The 12,677-nt window shown below is 38.4% G+C and overlaps 1 pseudogene; it reads left to right on the forward strand.

Moving 5' to 3' along the window:
- LOC139808081 (disintegrin and metalloproteinase domain-containing protein 10-like) overlaps positions 1–12,677 on the forward strand; it is a 60,045-nt pseudogene that overhangs the window by 13,611 nt on the left and 33,757 nt on the right.

The raw sequence follows: 12,677 nt of genomic DNA on the forward strand, positions 1-12,677 counted from the left end.
TTCTCTCTTACGGTTATATTTAATAATATAAGAGACGCAACGCCAGAAAGTTCAATTTATGATAGCGCTCCAGTTCAGCAAGAATACAAACTGCGCTCTAGTCAGTGTCGGTGTATTACGACGGAACCGTTTAAATATTGAATCGCGCTTTCACTCGCAGCGTATTTACGAACTTAAGAAATGGCCGTTAGATAACGGTCCGACTTCGTTTTGTCTTCCGAATTGTAACGGTATACGATGTGGCTTTTTCAAATTCTTCAATCCACTCGTTTCTGTACCACAGAATTTGTATATTAAAATTACAAGTTTCTCAATCCCCTGCCCTAATGTAAATATTGTTTATTCATTAACAATCTTTTTTATGAATTGCAAGATTACTTTTGTTAACGCGTTATCTTGTATTATGTGACGTAATTAGAAAATAAATTAATAATAATTTTCGTTAATGGTGAAAAAATAATGTTTAATAACTTGAACTAAAGGTAGCCACTTTGCGTCTCTTTTGCCTTTAAAATTCGAAGTAAATTTTAATTTCGTAGTTTCATATATATAACTTCCATAATCAAATTATATGTAACTTCCAAAATCAAACGCCAATCATAAGGAATTTTACCATTTTATTGTTCGAGAATAGATAAAGAGACTAAATCGAACGAAATTTTAATTCTTGATTTCCTTTTAACTGTGATTTATCACATATTAAAATGACCATAAATACTAAAATAAATAAAAATTGTGTCTGTAATTTTAGGATTGATTAGTAATAATGAAATTTCGGCATTTATAATGTGAAAAGCAAGAATTAAAAAATAAGATAAAGTTCTATTAATGTCTTTCCATGTTCTTGTCAACTGTTCATCCATTTAATTCTTTTACATGTAATTTAATTTTCTTTTTATGGTAAATTTAGACTTTGGTGACTTTTTACGTCTGGGACGTATTACATATATTTCATCGTTATTTTTATTTGGTATATATTTATATCCCTTATCAATTGCAGTAAAATAAAGCAAATTTGTTACTTTTTAAATAATAATATTAACAGGATTACATACATATTAAAATATATACGGAAAATGCAAAACGTCTTTCTTAATTATACCATGAGATAATCGTATCAATCCATAATATAGATCGTGTTCGACGAACTGTTTAATCGCATTAAATCTGCTCGATTCAGTCTGTTCGAAAATTTCGCCGAATTCTGCGTTTCGCGGGGAAAGGGGAAGCAACATTAAACATTTGTCGAGCTTATACATTATATGCAGGGAACCGTGACGACCGCGTGCATCATGTAGATTGCAAAGTTACAACGAATGGTCCAGCATCTCAACCGTAGCGAGGTGACTCGATAGAAATGGTTTACGCGCGGGCCCATCGCCGTCGTTTCTCCTTTCTTGCTCCTCTCCTTCCCCTCTCCCCTCTCGGGAAAAGGAAAGGGAGACAAGTTCTCGAGGAAATTTCGCCCGTAATTCATAGACGTTAAGCTAATTAACTGGCGGGTACTTCTTGATCCGACAGCCCAGAGGATTTGCGGCACCCTGGAGAGGGAAAGAGGAAGAGAAGGAAAGAAAGAGAGAGCGATCCTCTCGAGGAATCGAGAAGCGAGGTCGAATCTCGCGATTCCCGCGTGCCGGATTTAGACGCGTGTAATTACCACTAATTGCAACGACGACGACGACGACGATAACGTGACGTCATTGTCCTTTTTTCCCGTTGGCGTGATTACTCGTTACTTTCGAAAATTTGTCGCAAAGGAAATTCGTGGCTCCGCGTTTATCCCCTTAAAGTTTTGTGGAATTAGGGCGCTGGCGATTCCGTTAGCGTAACTAGACTGTGTGGGAATAGTTGTATAAGTATGTTCCAGAAAAGAACACGTGGTATCCTTGTATTTTCGTCTAGAGGGGAATAAAACGGTGACTGAAATTAATGGAATTACTTCGATCGAATCAGGGCAATTTTATTTCAGATTTTTACGTGTAGAAAACATTATATATATATATATATATATATATATATATATATATATATATATATATATATATATATATGTATGTTTGTACATATGCGATTTCTATCGAAGTCAGTTACGCAACACGTATGATCATATAAACTTTCATCGATCGCAATTGCCTGGCTACAGGCTACTTATTTCATTGCTCCGCGACTCGCTGTTATCATACGACTGTGCATTTTGTCGGGCACACAATATCCGCTGCCGTCCTACGTTCCAGCAATTCCGGAGAGTATCAGTCTCGAAAGAATTTCAGTTCACGAAGAATTTCTTACGTAAAGCTGTCTCAGGAATGTTAAATAAATGAGTATGAGAAAAAGCCAACTAAGAGAGCGAAAAAAAGAGAGAGAGAGAGAGAGAGGGGGAGAGAGAGGGGAGAGAGAGAGAGATACGTATTGGTATTCGCGTTTCACACACCTCCACTGCCTCGCAAATTTCTCGTCTTGGGCGACAAACGGCACGCAGCCCCTCTCAAGCTGGTAGGAGACACGAGAAACATCCCTCGATCTCCACCATCCCCATCTCCTCTTCTCCCCCGGTCGCTTTCATAGTCCGCCAATGTAACTACAGCGTTCGTCTCTTTATGTAAATCGGTCGAATCCACGTCGGGCAATAAAATGTAAAGCAGGAGTGTGCCGTGCGATTCCCTCCATCCCTCGTCGTCGTCGTCGTCGTCGTCGTCGTCGTCGTACCAAGCGCCCGCGCAACACCCTCCTGCCCCGTTCCCCGTCGCTACTGTACGACGGTGGCGTTTCTACCCCGGTGCACCTGGTACAAACTGGCAAGATAATAGTTGAGGAGAGGAGAAGAAAGAAGTTTCCGTGCGGCACACACGCCACCGTTCTCCGTCGCAGCAGCGGTCTCCGCTTCATGTGGCCGTTCTTGTCGAGTATCGTATTGTATGATTTTCCTTCCTTTTTTCGGTAATACCGTTAGTGCGACCAGGCGAATTTATTGGCCATATCGCGGCAAAGACGCCGGTTTACTCTCATACTTCGCGAGAGAAGTCCGCCGTTCGTCTTTCGCGAATTCCTTCGCGGCATTGTCGTTATATACGTTCGTTCTTTTGCTTTAGATTCTGCGGGACAGATTATAAAAATAGTTGAACGATGTGCACAGAGCTCCCATAAGATAATGGTTATCACATTCTATTGTCGGATCGTTACGTTGTAAAATGTTAATTTTTACTTAATCTTTTTAGAACTGCATAGAAGTTAGGAAAAAAGTTAGTTCTCCGAAAAGATTAAAATCTATGTTCTAAAAAAGAAACACAGTTTTGGATTCTTTTTCTCAACATTTTAATCTCTATATACTACAATACAATATTAACATATCCTGTTTTTCAAAAACGCTTACAATTAAGAGCGCTTAGAAAAAAAACTATTATTGTAAGAATATTTTTCTCATGACGTTTCAGGAAAATAGTTTTTTCCAACGATTTGCAATAGCTTCACCGCTTCCGTTTAACTTTGAGTGAATGAGATAATAAACTTTCGCGATATTTCCTAAGCGATTTCTCGGTATATAACCCGGTCTTGGGAAGCGGCACGGTTAAGCCGGGAATAGATACTCGTGTACATGCGACACCTTCTCACTTTTCTAGCCGCGCGGCTCGCCTCTGGGTGGAAGACTTCGCGCATGAATAGACCATGTACCTCGGCGCGCCTCTCCTCGGTACGTTGCGGATCCAGTTTTCCCGTACGTGGGCACGCCGGGCAACAGCATTCAGCGAAGCCAACGCATCGTTTCGCCGTGCATACGGGGGCGTTGTTATGGGCGGTTATATAAAAGCTAAAGAGCACACGGCCGGACCCCGTGTTCCACCCTCTGCTTCCGAAGACAGCAGCGTTGCCCTTCAATGCAATAAAGCCGACTCTCGTTGCGGAAATGCGGCACCGTGACAAACTCGTGAAATTTACCCAACGGCGCAACGTGTCGCGTGCGCGCGCGACTCGTAAAGAATATTACATATCGCGCGCTTATAATCATTATGAAAATAAACGTTCGCGCAGCGTTACGCGAAAGTTTTCTCGAGGAAAAACTGGGAAATTATGCGAACTTATTTTTCCGCTTCGCGGCACGGTCGTCTCGTTGCTCGTAACCGTTACAAAGAGCGATCATCGAATTATTAAACGGCGGCTTTCCCATCGCGCGACTATGTTAATGCACTGGCACGCTTCATAACAGTTAGGTAGTGCTAGGTTGAATTAATAAATATGTGCTTCAATCTTTTAGTTGCTTGCTCGGAGCAATATTTGTGATAACGGGGATAACGGAGATAACTTGCCACTGGTGAAGTTTATCTGAAAGTCGACGGTAGAATAGATCCGCGAGAAAGGAAGCTAGAAGTATAGCAATAGCGAAGTTCTACTTCTGCCAAAGGAATTTGGCGCCGAGTTTTTCTCGAGGGAAATTTTTAATCTCTTGATGGTGCGATCCCATTAAAGACCTTTTTCATTTGAGATTAGATTGAATATATATTAGTTGAGCTCCAAGTAGAAGAAATTCGTACTTCTAGCGGAAATAAAAAGTCGATATTTCGACGTTTCAATGATTTAATGGTTCCTTTTTAACGCTTCTCTATTTTTATATCAGTCTTTTTTCATATGTCACGTTTTTGGTTATCCGACGAATGATAGCCAGACGCTTTAATTAGAGCATCTTGTATAATACAAACTTGCGAGAGATTATAGCTGGATGCGCAACGAGAGTTCGTCTTTTATTCACAAGCTTCTGGCGATGAAAGCGGCATTTAAGCGACTTTTTCGCGATGCTGCAAAGATATGACACAACGAGCCTCCCAAGACAAAGCTGACGATTTAATGTATACGGTCCGCGATGAAGGCGCAGCCGACGTCGGATTATGAAAATGATTGTCGCGGAAGCAGCAACGTGTGCGCTATAAAGAGCCGCGACTAATTGTTATGCTTCCCCTAATTCCTCGCGTAATGCGTCCCGACTCTGGCCCTGCGTATCTTTATGGTAATCTAGCGTTTTAGCGTCTTTTTGCCGGGCACGCTAGAGTCGTTTCTTCCTTCGGTGTCTTCGCGCCGCTACGATAATAAATGCCGCGAAAAGAATTACGATCGTCCCGGCAGGTCTCTAAATAAAAGCGCGAACAGTCTCTAGTTGGTGACGCATTAAGAGCTCCATTCTTTATAGATAAAATTATGTCTGTTTCGAGAGTTTATACGAGCGGCACTTTTTGAAAAAGGAGTGATGGAAAGTGAAATTAATTATTAACACGAAGATAAACTTAAAGTACAATTATATTTTTGAATTCTCGCAACTTTTTGTAAAGTATGAAATGTATGCGCACGAATTAAATGATTAAGATGGATTTTTCTGTCTTTTTAGGTACTTTTATATACTTTTCTGATAATTTTATAATTTTTTTTAACAATTTGCTAATCAAGAATTCCAACGACATTAAGAAAGATATATACGAATATTAATTAATTGAAAAATAATATTTCGTCAACAGTATTATATTTCAGGTATACTTAGGGCATATTTAGCATGCGCCATTTAAACGTGAATCGCGTTTGGGTTGGTTTCACTTGACTCTCAATGTAAATCCATCATCATCGCGGAATCGGATTTTAACGAGATATTCGGAAGCATACTACGTACTTGCACATCGTCATTGTGAAAGTCGTATAAGTTCTAGTACCGTTTTGTTCAATGACAATCACGTCGTTATTCCATCACATTCTACAATGACCATTGGTTTCTCGCTGATCTTTGATCGTCATCGTGTGTCAATCACTCGTTGTGCGATGACTCTATCACGGCGATTATTTTTGTTAAAAATGGAGTTACCTTTCAGCCAAGCAAAGATTTACAAGAGAAGAGAGAAATAGATAAAATTAAACCAGGCAATTAATAATGTAAAATTCAATATAAATTGAAGATCAATTCGACAGTCGGAATTTGAGTAAAATATGATGCAATTTACGGATTGGCAATACGGTGAATTAGTAAACTCTTTACAGTTTACATTCACATGGCACTTGTATTTTGCATGTTAATATTATACAAATATCATTTTATTGTTGTATTTTGTAGCATATACGATTTTATAATCTTGACACAGTCGTGGTTAAATATGTCGCGCGATATATTTAATCTAGATAAAGTATATGCGCGAGCGCAATTACGTTACATATTTTTAACTGGACGAATGTATTTCGATTTAAAATAACTATAAATGTATGCGAAGCGTATTTATGAAGGCGCTAACGAGTTCTTCGGGCATACGTTTCAATTTACCATGCTCTAATATTATGCAATGCATGTTTATATCGTCTCTTGCAAAAGTATCTCCTTCATAATTTATTTGCTGCTGCATTTTGTACGAAATAGTAATACGAGGCCGAATTTATTTTTATAGAATGCATACATGACCTATTATAACACATATACCTAATTCGTATATATTATATCTTCAAAAAATACATATTGTGTTCTAACCATTATTTTTCTGCAAAAATATAGATAGAATTTCTTCGTTTTTGCATTGAAAAGAATACCGGGATACATTATATTTGAAGCCACAATTTATTTTCGCGATACGTTGTTTTTGCACGCATTTTCATAGTAGGTATAGCGGAGAAGCAATATTTATGAAAACGTCAATAACTTTTCTGTACCTCTATATTATTTTTCAGTATTTTGATTTTCACGCTTTCAAGACTCGCCTTTCTTGTCCACTTTTATAATCTGTTTACTGCAATATTTTTCGCAGTATGTATATATATGTATATATATATATTGCTCGCTTCGCGCTATATATTATGACTTATTTTCGTCATGTCTCTTGTCGTACTTGACTGTCTCGATGATGAACGTCAACGTACGATATTAATCCGTTTTGCATATTCGCCTCTGCGGGATTCGATGGCGCGAACGTCAATCTTAACCGACTTTGATCTCGTTAAAGGCGGATTTGTTACGTAAATGCCACTTGCAGGAGCGAAAGAGCGCGTGTATATTTAGCGCTGCTGAATCCGTTGGTGGCGAGAAGCCACTTCGATCCGTATGATGTTACATGGTTTCGTCTTGAGCTTAAGCTGTCTTTGGAGGTTCGAAGGTTTCGAACGTCGTATCTCTAAATTGTGGGAAACATCCACCGTCATATCGGGTCAATCCCGTGAGTTTATTTACCGGGAATAAGAAGCGATATACGTCACGATTACGAAGATTTGCATTTTACTTATTGGCAAGAATTATTTTGAAACAATTTTATATTTTAAATATTCAACATTTTATATAGGTTTCTCTAATACTGTATAGTGGAATATAATAATAATAATAATAATAATAAGTATAATAAGTATAATATATTGGCATATATATTTTTAATATAATTTAAACGTTTAAAACGTTTTCAGTCTTGAATGGTTATTTTCATTTTTAATCAACGACCCGAACTGTTACATCGTTATCGATAATCTGTTGTCATTTTACTGGCAACCTTTTTATTCCACCCATACAGATTAAAATATACCGGCATAGTAAAGTACGCATGAACTTATAGACTGACCTGACATTTCATACAAAGTATGCTCGAGAGCGATATTGCGCCTCGGTGGAGAAATCAAGATATTTATTTTCTACGTCTGTACTTGCGTTATTTTCCTCTTTCGTATACGCGAGCAAATCGACGTACTATATGGAGAGTTTGTACGAGCCGGCTTATATATATATTTCAGTTAAGAGTAATATGTTTTTTTTTGTATAAATCCGGTGAGATGGTCTGTGGATTTTAGCTCGGCGTTCCAGCTGTATATAATATGATACCCGGGGAATCCTTTGTCAATCCTTTGTTTCTATAATACGCGAAACATCGTACTTTGAACATTATATATAGTTACGCGAAGAATCCGCCGTACTTTGCTCCATCGACGTCGAAGAGATATTCGGCAGATCTCTCTCTGAAATAAAATTGTAAAGTAATTCCTCTGTACAGATAAGTGAGATACAGTTTTTCGTAATCGTAGCACGCACACACTTTAATGATCTATCTCACCGTTCTTTTGCTCCGACGATTCCTTTTCCTTTATTCATGTTATTACCAGATTATCGGCCTTCTGCGTAACGATCCGTATAGCGAACCGATATTATGGCACGCGAGAAACGCCGATAATTACTCTCCCCGCACTGGAGACCCATACAAAAAAATTCTCTCGATCCGATACTTCACAATATCATGCACGATCACGATTCATCTTGCAGATCCTGGACGATACGCTTGTTTCGCGACGCGAGTCTGTTCAGCAAGGATGTATCCTTCGAGGGCACGAACGGACCGATATCTTTCGACACGTCGCATTCCTACGTCGGTACTGTTTTGGGTAAGTCTACTTATATCTTATCGTCTTCATCGATCGGAGAAAAGCAGAAATACATATAGCTCCTTAGCAGGTACTTCGATATAATCATCAATTATTATGATTAAATTGAGATAAGTGCATTATATTAGAATAAAATTGAATTTCGTATTCCTTTATGTAATTTTCATCTCATTACAAATCAATCAAATGAATCAAATTATTATCTCTCGCTGCATTATATATTATCGTTTTAATACCGCGGTTATTTTTGTGTTGAAATTATTTAACAATTTGGTCGACGCTGGTAACTCACCGCCACGGTTGTTATTAATTTAATATTTGCGCAATGATAACAGAAATAGTATAACATAATATCATGGACTACTATGACGTAAATATTATGCGTTATCTTCATCTCTTTCTTTTATAAGAGATTATTCCACAAATTTTTAAAACGCAGTGATTATAATACTTAATTACTATTGGAAAATCTATTTTCTCGATATTTGTCCACGCATAGAAGACCGATTATTCGCATTGATTTAACGATAAGGCGCAAAACATGTGTGTCAAAGGAACTAATTACGCTGGCAGATAATGCCTCGACCGACCGAAGGGGATCTTGATTCGAGATTATCGGGATAATATCAACAATTCGATAATCTCGAAGCTCTGTCTCTCTGTTTGTGTGTGTCTCTCCTTCTCTCTCTCTTTCTCTCTGTCTCTCTGTCCCTCGCCGCGTGTCAACGTTATAAAGCGGTGCAGTGAGAGCGCCGTTGATAGTCATTGCAGCAACTAGATCAATATTTATACACGCTCACTCCGCGTACCGGAATTACATTGCGTAAACGAGGCGTATTACCGTCATTAAGCCGGCGCGGCACCGCGCGATCGCGGACGAAAGAGTTAGTGTCGGCACATTTCGAGATTAGGCGTGGTATTATACGCCGACGAGCGCGCGCCTGTCCGCGGACAAAGTAATTAGCCATCAGTATCCCTCAACTTCAGCTTCGTGATGGATAGCGTGCGGCCGCCCGCGTCCGCTATTCCGAGGCGGTTTCCGTCGGCACATGTGCACGGCTGCGCGTTCGCTACTCGCGAAGAGCAAGCTTCGGCGCACCTGAGGGTGCCTTGTTTAATCCTCCTATAAGATGCACTCTATCCATTTTCACATTACTGAAAGGTTTCAATCTGATTATAATTGAACACTGGTTTCTTAAATCGACACGTGGTGAAATTGCAAATTGCGTTAAAACAAGTCTCAATTTAATGAAGAGTTGAAAACATAAAGCATATTATAGCTAAATGTTGTCAGCGAAATTTTGCTAATATTATAACGAATGTGTTTTATTGTGAATGTGATTATCGAATGTTATTTTTCAGAATTTATGAACAGTCGAGTCGAGTCGAGGAGCATCGGCAAATTTTATAATTGTCATAATAATTTATATTTAATTTAATATTATTTTTTGAATATATCTATAACATGTAACTATTTTAATAAATTAAGCCGTACATTATATAATGCCGTACTTGAGTTTAAACGAAAAAAAAAGTTTCATAATTTTTATCGGTTTTTCTAAACCCACAGGGGTTTCAACATATATAAACAACGAAAATATTATCTCAAAACTCGAAAGTTACGCTCAAAACTGGTTTCTACTATCTTTACATAGTGGTCTTCCGGGATATCCTTTATATCTTAATAAGCCAATATTCCCAAAACTGCATACGTGACAAGTGAATTATATGCAACACGCACGGGGTTATTTTAACTCCCAAAGTGCATCAGAGGATTAACGCTTTGTTTAACGTCATTGCATAACCGCAGATGGTTTTCCGGCTGAATACGATTTCAGTAATTCATTGAGCACGCCCTCGTTAGTTCGCGTCGCTAATGTGCCCATAAATAATCGAGTTTGTTCCGTGTTACGCGAGTCAGTCCCCGTATGAGAGCGTCTGCTGAAATAATCCTTCTTGATTGGTCCTTACAAAAACATTATAGTGATTTATTGATACCGTACCTAGTTATATCCGTGTAATTAACTCGGCGTACGGATATAGGACATCGCGGGAAGTTACGACTAGAAATCTTACGCTTAACTTGACGAGTGTGGGAAAAAACATAGACGCTATATGCGTTCATAATTTTCAACATGAAACATCCTGATAATTAAACTTCGAAGAGAAAGTTTGTCGAAGTAACGTTGACGTTAAATTAGTCAAAGTAAAAGCTTTTTTTGCCGTGTATACATTATTAGAACTCGTACCCTCTGTTTTATTAAATTCCTTCGAGTCGATCGCTTTTAATATTTTGTAATTTAAATTGTATTTTTTCAATAAGTAAAAATTGCTTCCAAACTATTGCAGCTTTTTTAAATCTCTTATTACCCACTTTCAGAATCGTTTATATAATGGGTTTGTATATCTGCCACTAACAATAATAATACAATAGAATGTACAATCTGCTAATACTATTTCGAGTTAGGTAATATTATCACTTATTTCCTCCGGGTAGTAAAAGAGATTGAAGCTTATAGTAAATAATAAACCAATAATAAGAGGAAGAGTAATAATAATAGGCAAGCTCTCGTGCAATGCAAGACTGAAAGAGTCGGTTAGATCGATCGGCGACGCCCTGATGCACGCCCAACCGGTATCAAATATTCCCCTCGTAACTTTTCGCGACTCTCGTCGCAACCCGGAGCGAAATCGAGAAATAAATTTCGCGTTCGAACGAGCGTATCTCGAAGCGGGTCGCGTGCGCCTCGTCGCCGCGAACGCATCGGAATGCGCGGCGTACAACAACGGAAATGCAGGCCGCGCGCCGTCCTCGATTTCAATTCGAAATTATTTGAGTGCCGCGCGCGTGAATTGCGCGAAATACTGTTTGGCGCATTGCGAAGGGAGCCATTTCATCCGGATTCTGGAAAAAAAGCTCTCGAAATTTTGTATCGCGAGCCCGGCAGGGATTCCTCCGTTGTTATTACGCGCGTTTCCCTCGCATCTGCACTGATAACGCAGATACGTTATACAATTTATAAAAATCATCGTCGCTGTGACGGTGCGACGGTTTTTTCTTTGTTTAGTATAGGCATCGCCGAATATTGTTAACGGTTATTGTTGCACGATACCGATTTTCCGCGGATCATATAGTCAATTGACATGAGATTTCTGAATAGCACGTTACCTTACGCCCGTCGCCACTCGCCGCATTAAACTAGGAATCTTATTTTCGTCATAGACGGCTACGACGACGGCGTCGTTGTCGTAGTCGTCCTCTTCGTTTGGAATCGTGCCAGATTCCCCTATTGGAGATACACGCGTGCGGTTACTGTGTCGGTGAGGTCACGAATAAGGGGGTAGTACAGACCATAGACTTTCGGTGGGAAATAAACGTTCGTCCACGGTTGTGACTAGAACCATCGGAACCACGGATTTAACGAGTGAAGGATTTATAAATCGGTCCTTTTCGTAACGAGTCCTTTTCTACGATTTTCGCGGATCGCAATCGTTTGTTTTCATGTAATAAAAGTACTATAGCGTTTTGCGTTTATTTTTACAAGCTGCTATGTTAATAATTGCGCTCGTTGAGAAAATAAGCAAGTAAACACTAAATAGCCAATAATTTCGTTTATACGTCTCTTATTCTTTTTCCATGAAGATATTTTCTTTAATATCAGAAACAATATCGCAATTGCAAGCACTTGAGAATTTTCTGTTTTTGTAGATAAATAAAAATATTATTTATCGTTAATACACGGAGAGAATTTTTTGTTATATTTTACCCTTAAATTCACTACAAACTTTGGGACAACTTGGCAACCAAGGAATTTTTAAAATATACAAAAGACATTTTACAAACAACGTGATAAAAATTACCAAGCAGATTGGTAAATTTTGAAAAATTATTGAAATTCCCTAGATATATTTTAGTAAAATTAATCAAACATTTTATATTTTAATGTAATAGATATTAATATTTTTTATTACGGTAGATATTAATCAGAATAGCTCGCATAAAATTCTCGGTGCGGTACATATCCCACAATGGCCACAACTACCATGATTTCAGGGTAAATTTTAAAAGAAAATTCTCTCCGTGTAGTGTGGGATATTATAGGGGTCAAATTCATACAGATGTTTAACTTATAAATATTATTTTAAATACGATTTCATGTCCGGGTTAGTTCGTATACGAGTCGTGACTTTACTTCAGTCCGTTCCGGCGACTCCAAATTTCGATTACTAATTTAAAAAAAAATTTCCTCGTGAGAGTTAACGGTTAGATTGACAAAAATGTAACTACGGTATTGTCTGAATTGACG

This window comes from Temnothorax longispinosus, chromosome 2 (genome assembly GCF_030848805.1).
Source record: "Temnothorax longispinosus isolate EJ_2023e chromosome 2, Tlon_JGU_v1, whole genome shotgun sequence".
Lineage (NCBI taxonomy): Eukaryota > Metazoa > Arthropoda > Insecta > Hymenoptera > Formicidae > Temnothorax > Temnothorax longispinosus.